General features: G+C 40.2%; 1 long non-coding RNA gene across 1 annotated transcript; it reads left to right on the forward strand.

Moving 5' to 3' along the window:
* Window positions 1-1,156: 1,156 nt before the first annotated feature.
* On the forward strand, window positions 1,157-24,963 carry LOC137476805 (uncharacterized). Its single transcript, XR_011000623.1, has 4 exons — window positions 1,157-1,180; window positions 10,478-10,595; window positions 22,934-23,122; window positions 23,870-24,963. It is a non-coding gene; the product is annotated as an uncharacterized lncRNA (long non-coding RNA).
* The last annotated feature ends 1,551 nt before the right edge of the window (window positions 24,964-26,514 follow it).

Here is a 26,514-nt window from a genome sequence, read left to right on the forward strand (position 1 = left end):
ATTAGGTGTTACTAATTTTGACTTCCGATAAAAAAAAAAAAAAGTTTCTGTCTACATACCAGAGATAACACCTTGCTAAACCGAGTCTGTGTGACAAAACATTTCTCCTCTAAAATAGTTTTGCTGGGAAGGTTTGTTACTCAGTGTGGGCAAAAAGAGTGTTGATACACCTGCCTGTAACAGCTACACCTCCAAAGGAGACAAACCAGGTTGATCAGAGAGATGGAGCATCTCTCCTGTGACACACAGCTGAGGGAATTGGGATTGTCCAGCCTGGAAAAGGAAAGGCTTCGGGGTGGTTTCGTTGTGTGTGACCTGCCCGTGTCTGAAGGGAACTTAAAGGAAAAATGGGACAGCTTACAAGACCATGTTGTGACAGGATACGGGGGAACATGTTCAAACTCAAAGAAAACAGGTTTACATTAGATATTAGGAAAAATTCTTTACTGGGAAGGTGGTGAGGCACTGGAACAAGTTGCTCAGGGAAGCTGTGTCTGCCCCATCCCTAGAAGTGTTCAAGGCTGGGCTGGATGGTGCTTGCAGCAAACAGGGTTAGTAGAAGGTGTTCCTGGCCATGGCAGGAGGCTGGAACAAGGAAGTCTTTAAGGTCCCTTCCAAACGAAACCATTTTACGAATCTATGATGATTCTAAGATAACACCTGCTCAGCTTCTCCCAGGAGCTGCACCACCTGAGAAGGCTTAAGTTACTGAGAGAACACACACCTCCTACTCATATCTAACTGGCAACAGCCCTGATTGTCACTCTTTTCAGCTGCTTCTCCCGGAAAACCATCTACTTTCTAATTGTTTTTATTTAGCCCACCTGGTGCATAACTCCTTCTTATTTATTCCTCCCACCCCTCCCTGCTCCCAAAACTCCTGCGAAGGGGCTCGTCCCTTCTGTCGCACGGTTTGTTTCCCGGTCCATCGCTCCGCTCTGCCCGTGCCCCGCTCCGGCAGCCGGGCTCTCTCTCTCTCTCTCCCCGGCCGAGCCCCGGGGCCCGTCCCGCTGTCCCCGCGGGCAGGGAGGGTCCCCGGGCGGCGGGGCGGAAGGGGGGGCCGGCGCTGAGCTGAGGGAGGGGCCGGGACGCCGGCGCGTCGGTGCCGACGGTCTCCAGGAGGGAGTGAGGAGGAGGAGGAGGAAGAGGAGGAGGAGGAGGTGAGCGCCCTCGGGGTGGGGTGAGAGCGGGGCCGCCCGCGCCAGCCGGGAGGGAGGGAAGGGGTCAGCGGGGCGGGCGCTCGGCTGCAGGACCGGCGGCGGAGAGGAGTGCGGGCGAGCCCCGCCGCGCTGGGCGGGAGGAGCCGACAGGAACCGAGGGGAGCCGAGCAGCGGGCTCCGCCCGCCGCGGCTCCCGGCACCTGCGGCCGCGCCGAGCACGGGCCCGCGGCTGGGCGGGGAGCGCGGCCCCGCCGTGCCCCGGAGCGCGGCGGGTGGGCAGGGGCCGCTCCCCGGGAGCCGCGGGGCCGCCTCCCGCCGCTCTAACATGGCTGCCGGCGGGGCCGGGACCGCGGGCCGCGGCTGCGGCTGCCCCGGCCCCTTCCCGGGCGCCGCGGGCCCTGCGGCGGGCGGGCAGCGCGGCCTGGCCGGGCCCCGGCCCGCGGGGGCCCCGCGCCGCGGCCGCCGCCGGGGCCCGGGCGGTCGCAGTGCCCGTGGGGAGGCTGTTTGGTGCCGGCACTCTTCTTTTGCCCTTTTGTTTTGGCACGCAAGGTGTAGGGGCTGCTTTTTGTGAGCCATTAAAGGGAGCGGCAAAAGCTGGACCCAGTTTGCTTCCAAGTAGCAAAATTAAAATATTTATGCGTATGAACAGTTCTGCTGGTGAAGCTATCTGGAAAAATTGCTTAGCTTTGGCATTCCATCAGGCTTTTTAGAAGAAGGAAAACAAAAACATTAAAGACACTACTTGTACAAAACATGTGGATTTTAGGAAATCGGCTTTATTATTATAAGCTAAGTATGCCCTGGAACAGAGCACTTTGCAGCAGAGGGGCTGCTTAAATATACTTTGTAAACACATCCCAACTTCAGGAAAGTGTGTCTGGGATGAATGGGACTTGGCAGGTCTGCACAAATCTTTCAACACATGACTGGAGTAGCAGACTAGAGGAGAGAAACCTTTAAAGGTGCAAAAGCATGTACTTTGTTTTTTTTTTTTTTTAAGGAGCATGGGAAATAGTTTGAAGCTTAATTAATGGTTCAAAGTTGAGCCCAATAGTCAGGTAAAGTCAAATAGCAGATTTTAGTGTGGGTTTTAACAATGGCTTGGTATAATTTAGTAGAACTATTTTATTGGATTTTATTAACCTGGTTAACCTTAAATCTTAACCATGACAGGATTTTATGTAGAGAGCCTCTATATGAAGTGCAATATTGAATTTTAATTGAGGCCTTTAGTTTTCAAGGCCTCATGTCAAGTGCATTCTTGCCTCGTCTTTTTTCCCCCTCTCTTAAAAGTCCAGGTGTACTAAAGTCAGTTTAGATACTATGAGTCCAGGTTGCACAAATCAGGTAAGAGGAGATAGGATTTTAAATCAATCCTGTTTTTTTGAGTTTGTGTGTATGTAAAAAAAGTGAAGGTTACTCTTAATGTAGTATAAACACCTTGGTGTTTACAACTGTAGCAGTACACAAGTATGTTTTGTGATTGACTTGTTTACAACCTCTGGTCAATTTCCCCCTTTAGAGAATGATAGTGACAGTTTAACCTCACAAGAAAACTCTGCTCAGCTCAGGGTGTTGGTACTTTACAGACAGAGTGCCACATTCCTCCCTCAGCTGGTGAAATGCAGTTTGATTTCTTGTACACCTGAATTTGAGTCTTCTGGGATGTTTCATGAGTTAAACACCTGTTAATTAACCCTTGTGGATCCCTTGCATCAGATCAATACCTAGTGCAACAGGTGCTGTTGCAAAAGTGGTGCTTGTAGCTTGCAAAGTGCCTGTGCTGCAGCTGAAACCTGTCGCTTTTGCTGCTAAGTCACTCAGACTCCAGTGTAAAAATTATACAACTTCCTTAATGTTGTTTTAAAACCAGAGATATAGACATATTTTAAAGACCTAGCTGGCTGGAGGCCCATTTTAGAGTGGCCGGTAAAAGCAATAAACTATCCTCAAACATTTCTGCTCAATAAAATTTGAGAATATGAAAACAAAAAGTTCCTGGTTTAGCTTTTTATAAATGTTTTCTGCACTCTGTGACAGCGAAGTGCTTTGAGCCCATAGCTCAGATCCACATGCCTTGAGCATTTTAGGCCTCTGTCCCGGTTTACAGCCCTGAGTTTGTTACTTTCTGTTTTGATCAAAGCAGCAAAGTTTTGTGGTCTCTGACCAATGTCCTGCACTGGTGGAAGTGTCTAAGCAGATGATTTTATCATCAAAACAGCACATGTTTAGTGTGCTTTCTTTCGCTCGGGGCTCCTGCAATCAGCTCCTTGTGCAAAACCTGAATGATTGTTGGAAGCTGTGATAACACCAAGCACTTCCTGACATAGAGAGGGCAAGTTGTTCTGGCACCATTTGCTGTATTTCAATTCTTACTGTCTGTAAGCTGGAATATAACTACAGAAAATAAATTAAATATCTATGCATCTTGTTGTTTGGCTTTACAAGATCAGAATATGTTTATCCAAAACAATCCAGCTTGGGAGAGCCATGAGAGTAAGGCATTTCTCCTGCAGCTGTTGAGCAAATACTTAATGAGGAATACTGTCTTGGATTAGCTGTTCTAATTGTCTTGTCCACAGACTTGAGATGTTACCTGGTTAAATAAAAGTGTTAACTGCTGTTTCTATAAAAGGTGGGTTCACAAATGTAACATACACAGTCATGTGTGAAGAGAATTGTGTTCTGTTGTAGGGAAATAAACTGAAAATTTCTAGTGGTATGAGAGTTATTCTTGGTTATAGTAGTGGTAAGTGTTCAAGGATAGAGCTTGGAGCAACCTGGTCTAGCAAAAGATGTCCCTGCCCATGACAAGGAGTTGGAATATAAAATGATCTCTAAGTTTCCTTCCAACTTGGACTGTTTAATGATTCTATTTTATGATACTGGTATGAAGAGCAGCATCTTAATGTTGATTGTTCCACTGCTTCAGACATGAGCTGTTGTGCAGTGGGAGTAGTAACAAAACCAAAGCAAATGGCTTGCTGAGTTGAATAGAGCGAGTCTCTCGTTGTTTGGAATTAGTTGTGTAACGTACTATTATTTTTAATTTTAAAAAAATTGCAAAAGTGAAGAGCAAACTCTAAATATAAACTCAAGGCTGTTAGGAACTCATGCAGCAGGCATTTCAGAAAAGGAAAAAAAGCTGGCTACCATTTTTTTTCCCATTTGTACGTGACAAAGGTTCTCTACCAAGTTTGTAAAGCAGGAAAATCACTCTAATCTTTGGTGGCAGAATTGTTAACAAGGGGCTGTGGAGAGCCATCCTTGGACTGCCCCCAGCCATCTGTAAACGGAGGAGTTATCGGTGGGGAAGCGGGGCCTGAGTGCTGCAAGGACGCAGAACCCGGTGTGAATTTCACTTCTCCATGGATTTATATCAAAGGATGTCTTAAGCACACACCTTAGCTGGCCATATTGCTGCGTGTCAGATGTGAAAGTAAAAATAAACATGTGAAGCGCCAGGCAGGGTAGGAAATGTAAATCTGAAAAGCACATCTCCAGTCCATTATCCTAAATCCTGGACCCCATCTATAGGAATTCATGGGAGCATATATATGTTTTATTTTTGATCGGCAGTATTTCCTGTAGGCAAGAAATCAAAGATCTTTTCAAGTTATAAATGACAATAAGTAGGGAAGCCAGTATTTCGGATTGCTGGTATTTTGGGTATGACTAGCTCTTTGATGTCCAAATGAGAACTGGAGGAATGTCTAAAATTAACAGTGAAGCATGTAACACTAATGATGAAATGCAGAAGTTAGAAGAAAACAGGCAAGGCCAGGCACTAAGGGTGGTTTGTATTTTTTCCCCGAATAATTATTTTTTTAGGGTCAAAGCAAAGAACACAAACAGTTGTGATACATAAATCTTGAAGTAAGTAGATCTTGGATAAGCAACTTTGGTTTAAATATTTGTGTGTGTATATAGGTTTGCACATAATCAAATGTTCAGAATGTACTACATATGTAATTTACTGTATTGTAATTTTGCTGAATTGTTGGGAAAAAAAATGTTAGGGGGACCCAAAAAAGGGGACTTTAATTAGTTTTGCATCTGAAAACATCTGTATATATTGTGGCTCCACAACAGTGTACCAGTGTGTCTTCACATGCTGTTTTCCAGTTTTGTTCCAAGATTGTTTTTGGGCAGTCAGTGCCTGTTTGTGCAGCAGGTTGTCTATGTTACTGATGCTCAGTGGTACAAGTATGAAATTGCCCTAAATACCATGGGAATGTTTTCTTCTGGGAGGTGCAACAGTGGTTCTTAAGAAGGTCACTTTGGCCATGCCTCTGGCAACTGAAAATGTGTGGTGGTCATGGTCCTGATGGATAAAACACCATCCAGGGTGCAAGATTTCTTTCACAGTCATTTTTAGAAGCTGTCATTGAGATAAAAACACACCCTTTGAGTTCACACCTAAGTAATTGCATGCAGATTTAATATGATGCAGTGTTTTATTCCTTCTTGGGATGGGATCCATGTCCCATGGTGGACATGACTCACCCTGGCAGAATTCAGCAGTCAAGTGTGTTGGAATGAAGGCTGGAGACCTCGCTGTTGCCATGCCTTATTTTCCTCAAGAACTGAGGATCTTGGTTAATCCTCCTAAAGCTTAATAAAATACACGTATTAGAAACAGGCCTGTTGTAAAGCCAGTGTAGGGAAGAGCTTCCAGAATATCGCAAAATATTCTTTTTTTGTGTATACATGCAAAAGGAAATGGTTGGGAATGCTTAAAACTTGGAATGGATGAGTAGCCAGAGCAGTGGTGTTGTGGCTTAGCTCCATTTCTAGACCACCTCTTAGAAAAATATCTCACTTTTTCCTGTTCTTTCCAATCAGTTTTGGGGTAGGAACAAAAGCTAACCTCAGTTATGTGTTAATAAACTTATTGGGGAGTATGGTGACTCTATAAGTCTTGATTCTGTTTTATTGGTTTTTATTTACCAGTTGACACCTTTGTAAATAAAATAAAGTCCCTGTTGCATTATGGAAATAAAGTGTTTTTATAAGTATCTTGCCTAGTATATATAATTAAACAAGTGATTTCTCAGAAGCACCATAATTGCCATCATTTTAAAACAAAAATCTTAATTGAAGTACAGCTCCTCATTTCATCTGAATTGTATTTCCTGTGTATCTTTCTGCTTTAATATTTACTTTAAATATGAATATGCCCAAAATCAAAAATTCAACAAGTATTTGAACATATTGCATCTTTTATATTCTGGTTCTTTTCAAGGTTTACACAATGAATATGTGGTGAGATGACTTTGCTAAATAAGAAATCCATTAAGATCCTGTGAAATTCTGTTTTAAGATTTCCTAGTTGAAAGTTTTCCCTGGCTGATTGCAGTTTAATACAGCAAATTTCTGAGTACAACTTTTTGTTTGGTCTGAGTTAAAGTTTTCCAAATAAACAATAACATCAGCTTGTTGACTTTACAGAATAATTTCTTGTCCTGATCTTGCTTTAAGAAAACTTTAATGAGAAATATGCTCTTGTTGTTGTTAAGTCAGTTTTCTTCTTGTTGTGGTTTGAATGTAAAGGCAAGATTTATGGAAATGACTGCAGGGTGGTGCTGGCCTAATTAGTCATTATTTCGGGCAAGGCATAAAAAATTGGTTGTTCTTGTGCCTAAAACTAATAGTGTATTTTGTATTTAATCTGTAGGTCTTTTGTAAAACAAATGGATGTGCTAAAAACTGCAAAATACACACGTTTAAAGTTTGTATGCTATTATTTTGCATGCTGTTCTGGCATGTGACTTAAATTTTTCCTTGTTAGTTAAATTTACTATTATGCATATTTGAAATGTATATATCCTTTAAAAGCCAGGAATAATAGCAGCTGAGCTGGAATTTGCAGTAGAAATTTTGGAATTGAGTGTGGCTTTTCTACTGGTGTCTATGCAAGGATTAAACACAAAGCACTGCAGTGCTTTATAAGAGTACTAATACCTATTGCAGGTTTTTTTTTGCAAGGAGTTTTAGGATTATCCGTGTGATATGTTCACCATTGGGCTGAGGGGTGTCTTTCAGGGCTTTCTTTTTGTGGGCCTGGTTGAGATGAATTCCCAGTAATTGGTATTTCACCCAGAAGCGACCCAGGTGACTTAGGAATTCTAGCACCTTCTGCATGTGGAATGTCTGTCCTAATCAGGCTTAAGAGAGGGGGGCATTAGCCCAGTGATGATTGAAACCTGCCTTCTAAAGGAAAATATTCAGCAGGGCATGTGACACGAATGCTCCTCTGTGCCTTTGCCCTCTCCTTGTCCAGCCACAGCTCTTGGACATCCTTAGTGGCAATGGCATGTTGCTGAAGCACAAAGCTGCTCTGCACGCTCCTCTCCGTGAATCCATTTTGTGATTAAACTTTTAAAAGTCACAGCCTCCAACAAGCCACTACAGTTTCATGGTAGTTCTGACATTATTTTACTATTCATGCTGTGAATTTCATTCTATAGTAAAATGAATTTTATATTGGCCTTTTAAGTTGGTTGTCAGTGGAGAATAAGGAAGCTACACTTAGAGCATCTGTATGCAATCTTGGCGACAAGTAGGACCCTCTGGAAAGCAGTTACTGTTGGGGCAGAACTAATCATTCCATGTGAAATTATATAAGGAGAATTAGTTCTGACTCTACCTCATTTCCTTTCATACCGCTGTGAAAATAAGCTTAGGAACGTCAAACCTTCCCTCCTTATTTCTCTAAGTACTTTGTTAAATACTTCTTTTTATTAAGACTTATTTATTGGAGGTACTAGAAAAGAAAATATAACTGTCGGTATTTATAGGTACTAATGGGATGTGCATCCTTGCCCAGCTTAGTAGTTGTGATTTCCTTCCCAGGACTGGATTCCTGGGATCAGTTGCCGTTGCCTTCTCTGTAGTTTGACTTTATTTCCCTGGCGGATCATTCAGAGTACTCCACATTTAAGGTAGCATGCTTCATGTGAGAGAAAATTGTCAATCACAGCCTGCCTGGGCTATTTAGAAAAGAGAGATATCAAAAGCCTGCTCGGAGCTCTAAGGAGCAGTCAAGTCACCTGCTGAGTCGCCTGGCAGGAGCCTAAACTTGTGCAGCCTTTAAGTTTAGGAAAGAAGACGGGGAACTCGGGAGGTCATTGTTCTGTGCTGAGGCCCTGTACTGGATGTGTGAGTGTGTAGTTCAGTGTCAGGCCAGAAAGTGATATATGGGCCATTACTGACATGTTCTTCTTACCAGGTCTTGAAAACAATCAGTGGAGATTTGTGTAACCCCTCCATAACCTAATCCCTTGTTTAACTATCCCTAGAGGTAGCATATTTCCTCTAATACTATTCTAATTTTTTCCCTAACCTGTTAAGCATTTTTTTCCCCCTGCAGTGGGTATTACAGTAGTGGGGAATGATTCTTGTAGCTGCTGTTAACCTATTTTGAAGCTTGTCTCATCTCTCTTTATCTTTTTATTTTTGTACTCACTTTTTAACTTTCCCAGATTGCTTAGGTTTTCTTTTGAGCTCGTTTCATACATCTGTATTGAAACCTGAGTGTAATGTACAACCTTATGATCAGTGATGACCAGAATAAAGCTTACCATCTTTTTCATACGATGCTCCTATTGTTATTATAAATTGGAATTATTTTTCAGTTTTGGCATTCAGTTCAGTATTAAAACCCCAATTTCAGTTTTGCTGTTAATCCCTTAGTCCCACTTCTCTCAGTTCTAACTCGGTTTCCCAGAATGCTTGCAGCATTTCCCAGGTAACTACCAAATTTTGCAATTATATTGTTCATCATCTAAGTGATAAATAAAAACACTAAATAATCCTGCTCTGAAAATGCCAAGAGGAAGCTTATTATATTCAGGGTCCTGCAGCCTGTACTTTGTTTCAGACCCAGCCTTTGGAGCTGGAGTCACCGAAGAGTTGTGTTGTGCTTTGATTCCCTCATTGTCTTTGGAGCCAGTGCTGGTCTTGGTTCTTTCTGTCTGTGTCTGTCTTGCATTGAGCAACCTGAGATAGGACAAATCAAATCTGAAATCTTGTAGCTATAGGTGTTTAGAGGAAGGATTTTTAATGAGTTGAAAAAAGCTTAGAGAATGTTACATGGATCTGCACCCATGGGTGACTCAGGTTCTCTGAGTGGTGTGTAAAACTCATCTTAATTATACTGCAGTGTCTGACCCACAAATGGTCATTCTTCATGGCTGCTAGATCAACACTTAAAAAAAACCAGCTTTGATCAATCAGATCTCAAGATTTGAAGTGTTATTTTGTGAAACATGTAGACAATGGAAGAAATGCTGCTGCTTCAAAACCTTTTCTTTCTTGCTACTTGCTTGGAATATAATCTGCAGACGTTTTTCTTTTATTTTGGTGTTTTACTACACCTGATGTGATCAGAAACACTTTTTTTATCCTCTGCCCTGGCATTTCCAACACCAAAGCAACTGAGAGATGCTCACAGAGTTGGGAAGACACAAGGACTTTGGCTTAGAGTTAAGGCAGATGTGATTGCAACATCTGTGCCTAGGAAAGCTGCAGTCTGATCTGCCTTCTGTCTTCAGGATTTCTGGGATTCCAGGAGCAGAAGTGGTGCAGATAAGACATGTCCTCTGAGCCTTTGAAAGGCTTCTGCTCAGATTGTAAAGCTCTTCCTTATTAGGCCCACAGGAAACACATCTCCTCTAGCACAGCCAAATTGGTATCATTGTTAAATACTTCTCCTTGGGCTCTCCAGTGGTAGCTCTGCTCCGTGGTGGGGTTATTTGGGATGAAGAGCCTCTGTGGCTGCCTCTGCGTATTGACTAGCTGAGTACATTTACTGGCGTGTAACTGTGTGTGGTAATTTCTGACTTGGAAGCTGTGATGCGATCCAAAGAACAGTTTATGGAGGGTTTTCTACCTTTTTCCTTAAATTGGACTCTGTAGGCCTAAAATTTGGGATTTCTAACTTGAAATCTCCATTAGAGTAACTAGGAAGAAAAACCCCAAAGCCTTGGCATCAGACAAATGAAAATTCATTTTCTTTAATGACTCTCCCCTTGCCAGCTGTGTTCTTGGAAAATGGGTCTTTGCATTTGGTTTGTTTTCAGTGCAACAACTGTGTTGGTTTCTGGGTGGCATAAAATTGTGCATATTCCTCTCTGGGTTGTGAAGGAAGCCCTGCCCTTTCCCTCATCTGTGAGCAGCAATCATGGGGCTACTTCCTGACCTTGGGACTGTTCTTCTATTGGGGCTCCCCATCTGCTGTACTTCTCCTCTGTTGTTGTGTCCTGCTCTGAAGGCTGTGCCAGGTGAGATGTACTTGCTGTTCTTTCTCCTTTCAGGTGAGCTCCTCTGGCCTGATGTGCAGCTGGTGGGAAGAGAGAAGCTGGAGGCCTTCCCCTGTTCCATCTGTACCTTTGAAAGGACTTCACTGAATGCAGTGCACGGCAGGCAAAGCAGGTATGATCTGTGGGAGTTCAACAGCAAACACTTCAGAAAAGCAAAGATTCTGACCTAAGTTCACCAATCTGTCCTGCAGGAGAAACAGTGAGTAAGACATTAAAAAAACAACTAGATGCAGCATTAAGACAATGTCCACATCACTAAAGCAGGTGGTGTGCATGTTTTCTTTCATGCATAATTTTTTATGTTTTTGTTATCGTGACAAATGAATATGGTTTTCTGTCAGTGATATTTAAAATTTGATTATCTGCATATTGACAATGTTCAGTGCTTAGAAATATTTGAAGAGTTTTGTACTTCACTGCATTGTACATGGAGTAATTTTGGGAGTTGAACAGTATATTTCACTGCAGACAATCCTAAAATAAGTTCTTAATAGTCTGGATGTGTTAGTATTCATTTTCAGAGTTTACATGGTGAAATGTTAGTTATTAAATTCTGTTCAAGATGTAAACTCTATTCTGTTTTGTAGCATTAATTATGCAAGTTTGAAATTCTCAGTTTCATTTTAAGGTAGGGCTTTTTATTTGTATGTATCTGTTGAAATAAATTACCAGTATGAGAAAACATTCTCTTAATAAACGAGGGATGCCTGGAGTTGGCTTTGCTAACTGAGACAATTTAATTCATCCATCATCAGGGATGATGTTTCTTAGCAACACAAAGTATTTTCACCCGGGGCGCTTTCACAAACTTTCACATTTTTCTTCAAATACAGCCTTGGTAGTGTTTTATATGACCTGAAGTTCGTCCATCTGTCCTGAAGCTCCCAATACTTTGCCATTCTCTCCAGTGATCAAATGATCAGATATATGGGGTTTTTTTCAGCTTAATAATAAACAAGTTGACTAGAGAATCATTTTGTGTGTCACATTTTCCAAAGGGTTCTGGGAAATTATTTGTTGCTCTGTATAGCAAAGTTAAAAGTTATTGAACATGTGTTACAGTTTCATAATAAAACAGATCTGAAAATTATTGGCTGGAGAGCCAGCTAAATGCTTTCTGATAGCCATAGCCTCAAGGGGGATACTTGGATCATTTGTAATAAAGGGATATCTTTGATATCTTTTGGTGAATTGACTTGTATTCTGTTTAGATCATTATTTATGAAAAAAACTGGCTTGGTACACAATGTTACATTATCAAATTGTTTGGGTGTAAGAATTGCCTTAATGCCTCGCCAGAATTTTCCATGTTTATTCTTTTTGTGTGCTGCATGAAATCAGAAGAAGCTCTTGATGCATTAAGACTACCTTTACTTCTTGCTTTCCATTTTTACAACATGTTGTGGGGATGATTTGATCAGTGTAATTACCACCTGGGGAGACTTGGCTTGCTCAGGAAACCCCTTCAGGTATGTAACAGGTGTTGTTCAGTATGGAGAGCACACATCTTCCAAGTGCAATGTGTTATTTTGCTTTGAGAAATAATATATCTTGATTTTTTTGGTAAACTGCTTGGCAAACTTCTGTTATGTGAAGAAGTGACTAAGCCTTTGCTTCTGTCTTGCTTTGAGAGGAAAAGTTTTAGTGGTTCTTCTTTGTTAGCAGTGCATAGTGACAAGTGTTAGTTAAATGTTGTGATGAGGTAATTATTATTCAGCTTATTTCACAGACGTGTACAGAAACCCTTTTAAATTGTGGGAAAAGAAGTTACAGAAGCACTGGATTTGATTCTTCCTTGTAAGTAGAAAAATGCTGTGTTGTAGCTCATGTCATCTCAGCTTGAATTTGCTGAGTTTTCATGTAAGCACACACAGTGTATGTGCACATGTGCAAAAATATTGGTGGGCCATTCAACTGTATGTCCAAGCCAGGACATCTTGTGTGAGGTGATCTTATTGCAGTGTAGGTCTTTCATGCCCTGGTGTTACTGTCTAGAATCTTGCAAGATCTCCAGGTGCTCCCTGTAGACCTTTGAAGAATCACCTATGCTGGAAGCTGTGTTATCCCACAGAAAACGGTATCTGATAAAAAAGGGGAGAAAAGTCTTTTACTAGCCAAGCCTTTAAGTCTCAAGTCTTTGGAAACAGCAGCAGTTGCTTGTCTCTGATGCTGCCTTACCTGTAAGTTGGAACTGTGGCATCTTGCAGAAAGGTTAGGGTTCTGTTTGCTCCTGCAAGGCTTTGTTGCATGTGGTGACAGGCTATCTACATTTCTGCCTCTGCTTTAGCATCTTGAGGTCATTTGGGAAGCTCCAGAACCAATTATAGGCTCTCCTTGCCCTTTAAGTTTCTGTTAAAAAAATTCCTGGTAGTCGCGGTGGCTCCTGGAGGCACCTGCAGAGTCTGGTGTCAGGGATTTTTCCTGCAGACTGGTGTTTGCTCTGCAATAAATAGTGTAGTCGTGTTGTAGACCTGTATTTTCATCTTGGTGCAGTCAGTAAAGACTGATGTGAAGGCTGGTAATTCATCTTTCAGAAAGTCAAATTTAGAAGATTAAGTATTGAAATTGCTCTATAATTGAGAGTTCATTTTTCCAACTGTTAATCCAGTGTCTCAATTTACAAAACTAACAAGGGCTGCCACAGGCAGGTAAGCACCACCTGTCTTGTATGAAACCAAGCCTCCCAAATACTCTCCAGAAATTAAGAACAGTTTTATTTTGAATAAAGCTTTGGTTGGAGTAGAGAAATAAAGATTTCTATGGGATTCACAAGCAAAGTACAGCTCTCTGCTGTGAAGTACTGGAAGCAGTGCTGGTGAATTATCAGTTTAGGGTGGAGGAGAAAGGGCTTCCAAGTTCCTTTTCCTTGGGAACATTTTTTATGTAGCAGAATGGTTACTCAGGATAGGTAAATGGTAGCAAAATGTCACTTGAGTGCTGTGCTAGAGGCAAATTAATTACTAAATGTTCCTTTTAAACCATAGCCTCTCTTGCCTTAGTGAAGCAGGCACTGAGGTCTTTTCTTTTCTCCATGTTCTTTCTCAGCTGTGGATTTTCTGTGTATTCTATGCAGTTTCCTATGGTTAGCTGTAAGGACATGAAGAATTGATAGAAATTGTCTTTTTGAAGGTAGAGAAAGGTCTAGAGTCAGTCTGATAAATAGAGAGGGATAACTTGTAACGATAAACACACACTAGTGTCAAAACTTGTAAATTTTCAAAAACTACTTTTCATCCTCATCCAACCATGACTCAAATAAAGAACGTTCCCTTTATGGCCTGCAGCACAATACAAGTTGTACTTTGTTAGCTTTCAGTTAAAGCGATGAACATATTACTTGAATTTTTGGAAAGAGGTTTTGAAAATGTACTATATTTAGGGTTTAGTCTTGAAGTTATAAGAATAACTAGTGGTTCTTGCTGTTGTTGCATCTTTCAGTGTTCATGTGCAAAGAATCACTTGATCAGAGTTGTCACTGGGAACATTTAGTTTTTCATGCAAAGTATTTTTGGGCAGCTTTTATTTGGAAGAATATGGGATGGAATATAAAAGAATGAGCCTAAGAATTTATCATTTATGTTAAAAGATCAAAAATTATAATTGTTTGGATGCTGTTTCTGCAGTTAGTTTCTGAAAAAAGCTGAGTGCAAACCAGGCTAAAGTGCTTCTCAAAGCAGGTGTTTGACCTTGGAATTCTTATCATTTAATTTAGTGTCTTTTCAGATACTTGAAAATTCTATCATTTTATTCTAATTGAAATTTGGACACTTTTAGGAATGAGCAATCAATTGTTCATTGTTACATGTTGTGTTTGCATCTAACTCACATAATGTGAGAGTTTGCAAGAAAGCAAGTGTGGTTTCATTCAGCCTCTCTACTCAAAACAAAACTCTTGTCAATAAAAAATCGTAATTTCTCTACATTAGTGAGCTTTATTTGCAGACAAGGAGTAGTACCTGAAAGGTTTGGGGCATTTTTAGAATCATAGAATGGTTTGGAAGGGACCTTAAAGGCCATATGTATAGAACCTCCTGAAATAGGTACAATCAAATCCCCATTATACAAACAAAAAGTGAGCATCACAATAGTTGTATATCCAGTGTTAATGGTCTGTACTTTGTATGAAAGACTGACCTTTTTGGGACCTTTTCTTCAGAAGTAAAGAACAGTCTGATCTGTTTCTCCCACAGCTGGAAGGGCAGTTTGGTTGATCTTATTTTTTTCAGCATAGCTATCACATGGAATGAGAGGGCCAATTGCTGAGATTGCAGAGGACTGTGCAGCCCCAGGCATCTTCCACTATGTGTGAAGACTGATTCTGGTTAATGCAAACAAATAAAAATGAACTGCCTAAATTCAGAGCTAACACTGACTCAGATCAGGAACAGAATGATGTTTCCTAGTGATTTAAAATGGATGCATGAGGCTGATATGTGATGGTTTGTATAAATCAAGGCAAATGGGCATTAGATTACACATTCATCATTGTGATTATCACTTGAATTGCTTAGCATTGTAACCTGGTAAGCATTGGCCAGTGTTGTACTTAACTGTAAAGACAGTATTAGAAAATTTTAGTCTGAATTTGATTTCATTGAATATGGTTGTCTAAAGCTCTGCAACTTGGAGTTTGAGGCAGAGAGGGAAATGGTGAAGAGCCTGCACATTCTGGATGTGGGGTTTTTTACATTTGGTGGTCTCATTACTCAGGTATAAAGCAAACGTTTTACTGCAATAATAACCTATTCAAGATGCTATTTTTAGGCCAGTATAAACCTATTTAAAATATTTAAAATTGCCTATATTAAATATGTAAATGCTTTCCTGTGGTCAAATGAATTTTGTCCACACAATTGTGGAAAAAGCTTAAGCCACTTTTCAGCTTCCAACCTCCTAATTGTTCTTCAATCTACGGAGTACAAAGAATTAAATGTGTCCAGTCTTATTAAACTTTTGGTTCATTTTATTAGGATCAGGGAGATGATTTACAGTCAGGGTTTTGAGATGTGGACCATTATTATTTTTGTAGACCAGCCCTCTTCTTTTTGCCTGTTCGCTCCTGAGTGAGTGAAAAGGTCCAGGAGTATGTGGAGAAAATGGCTGGACTGTGGTATGATACAAGTGAGCAGTCCTGCATCATTCTGTGCCTGGCTGTGATTCTGCCTGGAATTATGACCTCTCCCTGTTGTGAGAAGAGCTGCAGATGTTTCAGGGTCACAAGTGAAGTTTCTTACTTGGGAATGATGCTGGGATACACAGTTAAATATATCTCACTTCCTTTTTATATTCTTTATGCATAACCAGATCTAGGAAGGCCTGGTAAGTGTGGAATTAGTGTTTATTTCCTTTTGTGTTAAATTAGACCTGTCACCACATTTGTTCCTAGATTCTCATGCCTCTTGCACAGCCATTCCTGCTGCTTGTCATCTTCAGTTCTCCCTGTTTTTGCATTATTGTGGTCTCTGTGGCACTTGATTTAACATCAGTAAAAAATTCTATCAGAACTTCTTAGTGTTGATTGTCTCTAATAACTTAGAATAGTTTTTTTGCACGTGACTGTGATTTTTGAGGGGAAAAAAAAATCCATGTATTTTCATTGTTAGTGGAAATTGCAGATGGGAACCTCAAAGAGGAAGACCGAGGGGCATCCTCTCTAGGTTGTCCACAGTGTGTTTGGTCAAGAAAAGAAACAGATTAAGGAATGTGACATGTGGTTCTTGATGCAGAAAAAAAGCTTCTCTATGCCTAATACATTGGAAAACATTTGTTCAAGAGCAAGTCTCCCCTATGCCAAATTTGCCCCTGTAGTATTATTGAGGTCAGTATCCATGTAGGTTCTCATCTAAACTCAGTGTGGTGCCTGAGGTCAGCTTTGGCTTGTAAATGCAACTTTAGGGAGTGTTTTGTCTGGTCCTGTTAAAAAGCATCTCTGCAAGTTGTTTGTTTAGAAACTTATTTACTCCTGCTCTTCTTGGGATTGTCTTCAGTTCCTGCTTTAAAAAATAGCAGCTGTAAGTGAAACATTGTGTCCTGCTTCACGAGGTTTGTGGAAATAATCCTTACACCTATGCATACACTGATTGACTGCTTTTGGATATTAATTTGAAGGTGAATGCTTTCAGTTCTGGATATTTAGTAGACATTTCTGTGTGAAAAAATGTGAGTTTTGTGAGAATGGCTGTTATAAGTTGAGGAGTACTACAGTCTGTGATCCAGGGAGGAATTATCAAAATGCTATTTAATGAAAATCAAATAAACTCTGACTGATCAAGTGGGTAAGTTCACATGTCCCTGTGGTTCTTGGAACATCCTGGCTTGACTCATTACTACCAGAGAGGTGTCTGCACTTCATCATGTGTTGGCATGTTCCCTGAGACTCAGCATTCCTCTTCTGTATTATTTCTTGATAGTTCTTTCATTAATCCTTCAAAAGTGCTGGACTGTTTAATGGAGTCGGAATAAAAATAATGCATTTTCAGGAAGTCTTCCAGTGTGTTCTGTTTGCTTTCTGCATCTCACTTAAGTGTTAATCAATTAAATGATTCTGATTCTAGTCACTCCCCAGGTTAGATCTCGGAGATACAGGGATGGATAAACGCACTCTGTAAATTAGGTGTGAAACGGCTGGGGAAATGCACAAGCTGGTGCTCTGCAGAGCCAAGGCAGGTCTGGCTGGGCTTTATTTTAGCTCATGTGTGGGCAGGCTGGCAAGGCTAGTGCTGAGCTGGAGAGGAGTGGATGTCCTGGGAAGAAATTGCTCCAGTAGGAAAATGCTCAGTTGTTCATTTTCTACCTGTTCTTTTCTGTCTATTTGTTACTTGAGTTCTGTCACCTGGGCTGCTTTGTTCTGCTCTTCTGTTTTTTTTACACTTCTAAATTTCTTACTTGGTGGTTGGGAGTCATAGGCCATCAGGTGCCACAGTTTTGCTTTTAAACAGGACCAGAATATTTTAACAAAAAATTGTTGCCAACTCTCTTTAAGGATTCTGCCCAGTAAGTAAAGATTAGTTCATGATATTATATAGACAGTGGAAATAAAGTTTGTATTTCTTAGGTATCATGTTATTTCAAAATTAGATTTGTTATAGGTATATTATGATAGGCAGAATTATAATTCAGCGTGTCTCTTCCCTGGAGGTGAATATCTGCTGAAGATTCCCAGTGTAATCAGGTTGAACTGGCCTGGGTATGATTAATTGCTTATTGATAGAAATCAATTTATGTGCTGTGTGAACAATGGAAAAAGAGCAGAAGTAAAGGTGCAGCTGCCTCCTTTCTTGGTAAAGAATCTTCCAGTCTTGAAAACCAGCCATGGCACATGCCAAGGTAGGAGACCTGAGCCTGCTGTAGTTTCCATTTAAGATACTTACCCAAAATTCTTTTGCCCACTCTGAAATAATTTCACTGATTATATTTTACCCCTGGCATTCACATATTCAGCAACCTGCAAGTTCTGCTCAAGCTGTGAGTTTTAGAGGGTGTCTAATGTTCTGTTTAAAGGTGAGGATCCTGTTATATTTTTTCTTTAAATTTTATGAGCATTTTATATAATGATGTTCCTGTCATGCTTTTGGCCATGAATCAGCACAGCATTTCTGTGCAGGCTTTAATTGAAGCGTGGAGTTGTCTTGCTGTGCAAATGTTGAAGTTAGTGAGACTATTAATTAAAATTAAGTATCTGCATAAGTGCTTTTGCTAAAAATAAGTTACTTCATAACAGCTTTGGGCCATATTTGGGAAGGAGGGGGTTGTTTTTTTTGAACTTTGGGAATTAGGTATATATTTCTCTCTGAACTGCATGATGATAAAATGTAGCAGCAATACCAGAGGGCAGAATGTTGATGGGAAAGAAGTGTGAGCTTTCTGCCTTGTCAGATGTCACCTAAGCTGCTATTTATTGATTTTTAAACAGAATAAAACTGTTATGGCTTTTGTAGTGCATAGAGACTGGTTGAAAACTGCTTAAGCTCGTACTGTAGTGGAAGCACACAAGTGACAGGAATCAATCAGTTCTTTATCTTCCTTTCTGAGTGCCTGGTTACAACTCTGTTTTTCTTCCACCAGTTATTTAAAGTTGGAGCTTCTCAGAGTGAGACTCCTTAGGTACTTGTGCTGTGTGTCATTTGTTTTCTAGCTGTGTTTGAAGCCATTAAAGATATTGCCAGGGACTACTGAGCTGTGGCTTTTCCCATATGTATTAGACAATTTACAATACAGATTTACTGTACAATTTACCTTACAAAATGATCTGATTTATTAATTCTCACGATACCTTGGCAAAATAGCATCCTTTTGTCTCTTCAGTCTGGCTCTTCATCAGACTCTCTTTGTCATGCCAGCCTGTTGCCTTTTTTCTGATTTCTTTCAAAAATAGACTCCTTACAAGCTCTAGCCCTCCTCACCTGCAGCAAACCAATAAATTCATAGTGGAGGGAAGAGATTACTGGAAACATGAGTAAGAGGAATGTGCACCAAGCTGCCTGTGCTGTCAGATTTCTCATTGCACCTTTCTGTCTCTTCCAACACCCATCTTAAGATCTCTGCCCTGCCTTTTTGCAGGTGTATGTGGTATGCATAAAGCAGGGACCACAGAGCTAAGCAGGAAAAGATGAGGGACCCTATTTCACATGATGCCAGCCAGGATGGAGCCTTGTTTGCCTGAGGTCACACAGAGGTCTGGTGCAGGTGTTTTCTGATCACAAGCTGGTTCTTCTGAGGTGCTTCAGCACGACGTGTGTTGATCTCTCCAAGCTGTTGGTTTCTCACTGCTGCCGTTCTTAGTCTCTATCATTTAGTCCATGACTGGTAGCAGAAGCTGAGAATCCCACTTCTGAATATACAGTGATTCTTGCTGAACATCACGTGTTTGTTCTTAAAAGTGGGACTCTGTAGGTTCCTATTTAAAGTAATTTATTAATGTTGTTGATGGGGTTGCATTTGCTTAGTGTCACTGCCAAAAGTTTCTGTAGAGCATTGTCACATGAGCACAAAGCAAAATTTACATTGTTTGGGGAAAAATACCAATGTTGCCATCTTTGCTATGAGCATGTCAGTTGCTCTTTATTGCTTTTTAAATTTGATTTTGTTGTTGTGTGGCGAGCTTTTCAATAAACATAGTGGTTTCATTTATATAACACTAGAATTATTGTTAATGCCCAGGTTCATACTGCGAGTTACGTATGTAATATTGTGTCCAGTGGGATCCTGTATCACAGAATTTGCATAGTTATAGTGCTGGTGACATCGTATCTCATACAAAGAACCCAGGGACCTGATACAATATCAGTAAAACTGTCTCCTAGGTATGATTCAAACAGTTTTATTAGCAACATATGGGGTATGAAGGAGCCACAGAGGGTAGTTTTGAGTGTAAGGGTGCTGGCCTATCTTTTTCAGCCTGTAATTATATTAGTCCTCTTCTATGGCATTATTTGTGGCTGCTCTGGGATTGCAGAAAAAATAACTACTAATATGATGACACAAAGGATCAGAATAAATTATAATTGTTGACTTTACAAGAAATTCATTGGAAAAAGGCTTACTGTCCAAAGCTCGGATGTCGTTTCTGGTGCAGCTTCAGAGCTAAACCACTGCACTAAATAATATAGTTTTGAAAGTGTTAGGGTTTTCTGGCAATCTTATCCTGCTGTATTGGATGCTTTTGTGATCTGACAGATACAAGGAAGAAACTTTTTGGCTACATTTTGGATTTTAATCTTAAATTTAAGGAGTGCATTTTGTTTAATTGATAGTGGGATATTGAACTCTTGTTCCCCAAATGGAACATATTCTAATTAATCAGCTTGAAATAAAGAGTTCATATTTTAAATTATGACATTAAAAACTTGCGAAAATATAATTAGAAAATTACAGTAGTGCTCTGTTTAGTCGTACTTCTTAGAGTCATGAAATAGAAAAAAATTACTTCTACATATTGTAAAAATGATAAAAGTTTGGGGATTTAACGTTTCTGCCAGTTGGCTGAAGAGCCACAGTGTGTATGTAGCTATGAAAGAAAAATAGTATTTGACTATTTTGCAGATAACTTTTTAAAATCCATTTTTTAAAACGCTGGGCTGAGCAACTTCTCTGCACAAGAGCCCGTGTAGGGAATTGGGACTGTTATTTGGACTTTAGTCGGAGTTACTTCTGAATATTTTTATTCCTCATTGAGGTTCAGCATGGAACAAACAGTCTGGGACCTCTGTGCTGCTTCACTGATGTGGAAGCATTTTTTCATCTGCTTGTTTCCAATCCATACTCTGTTGATCTTACTGTGGTTGCAATAATATAATAAATACATAATTTTATCTGGAAGGGATCCTTAGAATTATTCATCCCTTGTTTGCAGGAAGGATGAAACTTTTTTGAATACTTCCTGACTTAATTACACATTAAACAAGATAGTAATAAAAAAAATCTAATTTATAATTTAGTTGCTAAACTTCTGTCGTAGGATTCCAGCTCTCTGCTGGTACTTCATTGTTTTTGTGAGCTTCTCTGACTTCCAGAAACTTTTGAAGATAATTGCAGGTGATTGAGGAGCTATTTTAACTTGTTCCCATAGTATCCAACAGTAAAAGACCTCAGACTTTGCCAGTTTGTATTTGTTTTGAAAAATATCCTCTCATCCTGTATCTGCTTTATCTCTTTGGGTGCTTCGACTGGAAACTCTCACAAATTTGCTGCTGTTGAGAATCTCAAGTTCTTCTGTGAAAACTGAAGTAAAATTGTAATAAGCCTTGTAATTTTGAGAAATAAGTAGAAACATGTAGTGAGACTTGTGATTGAGAAGTGGACAGATGTCATCTTGTAGGTGCATAAACATCACAATCTTCTGATCTTTAGTGCAGTTGTCCCCTGGCTCCAACACAACCAGCTACAGGGTGAAATGGTCATTTCCAGTGTGCCTCAAAGTCAGCTTGCTCTTTAGACATCATTAAGCATAAACTTGTACTGTTTTAATGCAATTTTTTTGCCTTTTTAATGCCATTTTTCTTTTTTAATATTTTTTCTCCTTTCCCATATCATTTGTTGTTTGGAGTAGAAAGTTCACACCCACTTTGCTAAGGATGGCAAAGAAGTGATTTCTGAAATTAACTATTAAATAAGAAAAGTTATATAAACATATCTGGACATCACATCATAGGGACTTCAGAGCTGTCTCAGGAGCCTCTAGAGCCACTCATGTTAATTGTTGCATATCTTGTAAATGTGTTTATTTCAAAGTACTGGAAGCCTTCCAAGAAATTTCTGTATTTAAAAGGGCAGAAAGGATGTCACAGTGGATTTAGTCCAGGACAAAATAAAGTAAAGGTTAACTTGGACTTCCATCAGTGAAAGCTTAAAAGCTAAAAATAAAAATAAATGCTGGTCACTATGGTTTTGTGATAGAAGGATTTGTGAGACAAAGCTGATTTTTTTTTTATATAGGTTTGTGTATCTAGCCTTTATTGCTATATTTAACTAATTTCTTTTGACACATTAAATCTTTGCAATGCAGTATTTTGTACAAAAACTTAGGTTGTATGTAGCTGAGACAGAAAAGATTAAAAATGTCCTGTTGCTTAAGTGTAACTTTTAATGAGATGAGAAAGGCCTACACCTTTTGGTTTCCCAATGTATTCATGGCCCACTTAATCAGCAATTTCATTGTGATATAATTTTTGCTGCTTTATTTTTCAGATGATGAAAAGAATGCTGGAGAAATACATCTGCAGTTAGTCATTTAGTTCAGTCATCAAAATACAGGAACACTGTAATTGGGCCAGAACACCAGGGTGGGAAACCCTGCTGTGAGAATGCAGAGGTGACATGAGGGGAGGCAGAGAGAGCTGGGAGAGTTCATCCTTGAGATGAGTGGGCTCAGGGGCACAAACTGAAGTAGAGGAAATTCTGTTACAATGAGAAGTTTTTTGCTGTGAGTGGCCAAACAGTGGAACAAGTTACCCTGAGAGGCTCCATCTATGGAGATACTCAGAACTGGAGTGGTCCTGGGAACCCTCTTGCTCTCTGATTTGGGCAGAGAGTTTGGACTGGTTGCTCTCTGGAGGTCCATGATTATGGGATCTCCTTTTGTTTGCCTTTATCTCACGTGTGGTCTGTCTTCACAGATGCTATTAGGCTTAGGAGGGTATTTGGGATAAATATTTGTATGGTGTAGTATTGGGCAGTATTTGGATGGATCTTCTTCACAAAATCACAGAATGGTTTGGGTTGGAAGAGACCTTAAAGATCATCCAATTCCACCCCCCTGCCATGGGTAGGGACACCTTTCACTTGACCAGGCTGCTCCTAGCCCCATCCTGAGCTGGTCTTGAGCACTTCTAGGGATGGGGAGACTGCAACCCCTCTGGGCAATGTTCAGCCTCTTCTTAGCCTAAAACAGTTGGAAAGTTAGACCAGTTGAGCTCAAATTCTCTTTTCTTTCCTCCCCCCAGTTCTATTTAGATTGAAGAATGCTACTACATTCAAGAAAATCAGACTTTGAAATCTGTCCGTTGGACTGAAGCAGATAGGATGGGTTGGAAGAAATACTGCTCACCACTGAGATGCATGGCCAAGATTCCCAAATGGCTTTGGTGAAGACCTCTGAAGCAGCACCACCTGTTATTTTACTGCTGCCAGTTTTGAATGCAGGTAATAATGCTTCTGATAAATATGATGTGTTTGTTAGATGAAAAGGGGAGAGAGGTTTGATGGGTTTGGAATTCTTGGTGTTATTAGATGTCTGCTAATGATTTTTTTACTCTGCTTGCCCTGAAATGATGGCATGGTTCACAGTGTACTTCCAGTACATGGTAGGTCTGACAAGGTTACAAGTTTTGGGAATCAAAGGAATCTTTCTTTCAAGACACAATTAGTAACATGCTTGATTTCTCTTTTTCTCCTTTTCAATCAGAGCCTGGATTCATGTGGTTTCAGGAGAGAGGGGAGATGTTAAGATCATGAATGAAGTATGTCTGTTAACTATTAGGCTGTACCTGTACTTCAGGTAGACTGACTTCATGTGACTGTAAAAGAGTGACAGACCTTAGTGACAGCTGGGACCTACAGCAAAATAGGAAGGGGTGACCAAAAATATTTGGCCATTCAGATATGTATTTATTTACCAACCTGCTGCCTCCCCACAAAAAATCAATATATGTTCAAACTAATGGTAGTCAGCAGAGGAATGAGATTGTATTTTATAGTTCTGGTGGGGAAATTAGTTTTCCTCACAGTGAGAATTAATAAATTTGGTTGTATCTTTGAGTTAAAATGGCACTTCAATGTAACTTCTGTGCCTCTAAAACTGCCCTAAGCCTGGGCTGTTTAAGGGAGCAAACTGGTGTGACATAGGAGTGTGTCAGTGCCATTCCTTCTCTTCTCCCCTTTCTTTTCCAGTAACTTCTGAATTCATCAGGCAACCTGTACTGAATTTACCAGAAGAGTAGGTGCTGCAGGAAGTAACAGACTTTCAGCTACTCGCATGAAATCCGTGCCAAGGACTCTATATTTTAAGCTGTGAATTCATTTATGATTAATGTTTTAATTATTTGTTTGTGTCCTAATTTCTGCCACGTTTCAAATTTAATTAAGTTTGAGATAACAGGAATAAGAAACTCCAGGCCCTTCCTTCTTTCTCAAATTGCTTACAACCACCACAATGCTTTCTCACTGGGGGATTTTGCCAGAGCTGTGAAGCCTCTGAGGCTGCTTCTTGCACAGAAGTACTCTCATGAATTGGGCAGAGATGGAAGTCACATAACCATAAAGGAGTGTTGTGTTCTGGTGTGTGTCAGCAGGTGGAAGGGGACAGGTAGGACACCCCTGTCCAGAGCTGGGGACAAACAGCCTTGTGTGAGGAGAGCAGTGTCTCTGTGTCCCAAGTGAGAGAACTTAATGTGATGAGAGAAAAAAAGAAATGCAGTTCACAAAATATTACATACAGTGTAATTTTTTTACCATAAACTGTAAAAATTTTATGTTTTGAATTCCTCCTAATGTGCAGCCATCGATGATTTGCATTATATAGGATAAGGTTTTCAAAACTTTGAGTCTTTGGCCTGCCATTGTCAGAAATGATTCAAACATTTAGGACCCAAGTCTCATTGCAACTTCACGAAATTTTCACCTTTTCCTTTGAAAATGGAGCTGAAAGTTACTTGGGTATTTTTTCTAGAATACTTTAATTATGCACAATTTAATCTGGTGTGGAGCACAAGGGAGGCCCAGGCACTGAAATACCCTGAGCACAGGCAAAGCAATCACAAGCCTGAGGGCAAATGGGTATTAATTGGGGTGAGTGGAGATCAGTTGGACACCACCAGTGCTGCCCTTGGAGGTGACCAACTTCCAGGGTGTCTTGTTATTCCAGGTGTATCCTGGATAGGTAAACACAACCTGTCCATCTTTGTCTGGTTTCACACTTCAGTGTGCAGTTAAGTGACTCCATAGATGTTACTGATTTCCACGTGCAGGCTTTGGCACCCAAGTGTTATTGTTAAGTGTGAAAAATAGAGGGTTGGTGTCAGCCTACCTAATTTTTCAAAATTATTGGAGGCTTACAAATGATAAAGTTTAATTCAACACCAGGAAAGGAAGAAATTTTTCCCTGTGAGGGTGCCCAGAGAAGCTGTGGCTGCCCCTGGATCCCTGGAAGTATCCAAGGCCAGGTTGGATGGGTTTTGGGGCAATCTGGGATAGTGGAAGGTGTCCCCTTCTTGTGGCATGGGATTGGAACAAGCTGTTCTTGAAGGTCCCTTCCAATGCAAATTGTTCTGATATTCTGCAGTTTTCTACTGCTCTGTAGGTTGTTACTCCTAGTTATTTTTTCTGAATTATGAAAACACAGCACTTTAAAATCTCAGGGATGTGTCTTAGTGCAAAGCACAACAATACCCTGAGTTCAAACAGCAGCAGTGAGGAAGGAGCACAGACACTTGAATCGTGGGGTTACTACTGTGAATGTGCCTCAGGGACTAAAACTAGAACCCTTTCTCACGCTTTCCCCATGCAGAAGAAAGGGCAAGTGCAGACCTGGAACTGGTACATGGTCTGTACTCATATCTGTTTACACATAGGCTGATAGGTTTTTTTCCTGACAGCTTAAATTTGAATATTATCTACTGGAAATTTCACAGGATTCTGGTAAACAGGTAATAATTATTTTTAGGTGATTTCCAGTGTGACACTCATTAACTCACTGCTTCAGCTTACTTGGTGACACTGTCTTTATTTTTTTTTTTTTTTGTTAATGATACAATGCTGGTGTAGTTACTCAGATGTTTACTGAGAAACAACAGCTGAATGGGTGCTAGCAAAACCTGAAACCTGCCAGTTCAACTGGGCTAATGTGTTTGATAGGACCCTGGTGTAGTCAGAATACATCTTGCAGGAATAAATCTTAAAGTGCCAGTTTTCTGTCTTGTATCTTTTACTGTTGAGGTTTGTTTTTTTTTTTTTTTAATTTTTCATAAATATATTCCTAGAGCAGAACAATTCTAAGTATGTCTTATGGGCATGTTTGCAAACAATTTGAATATATTGCTTAGGGTGGGCTCAAAGATATAGAAATGTGTATTTTTATTTTTATACATCCCTTCACTTTAGGGATATTTAACTTTTACTGGCTTACCTTGTAGCAGAATAGGGGTGTGGATATGTAGGAAGCAGTATTCTCACTGAGGCAGCCTATGCAAAAGTCTTGATCCTGGTTCACCTGTAGCATCCAAGTTGTGGATTAAACCCTGGATTTTAGAGTGTGGTAGTTTTGAAGCACTGAAGGAGCTTTCTAGGCCGACTGGTTCATATCAGGTTAGAATGGAAACTAAAACCCCTCCCTGCATGTAGAGGGGGAAGCCTAAAGAGGAAATAATGACTTAAAATATGCTTTCATCTGCTCTACTTAAAGAAGATAAAGGTGGGTTGGTTTTTTTTAAACTTTTTAATCAGACAAGCTGTGTTTTGTCATATAGTTTTTTGGCAATTTAATTACAGCCTTAAAAATGCATAAGTGACTGTAAAAGTCTTAAAAGCATTTGACAAAA

This window comes from Anomalospiza imberbis, chromosome 7 (assembly GCF_031753505.1).
Source record: "Anomalospiza imberbis isolate Cuckoo-Finch-1a 21T00152 chromosome 7, ASM3175350v1, whole genome shotgun sequence".
In the NCBI taxonomy this organism is placed as follows: Eukaryota; Metazoa; Chordata; class Aves; order Passeriformes; family Viduidae; genus Anomalospiza; species Anomalospiza imberbis.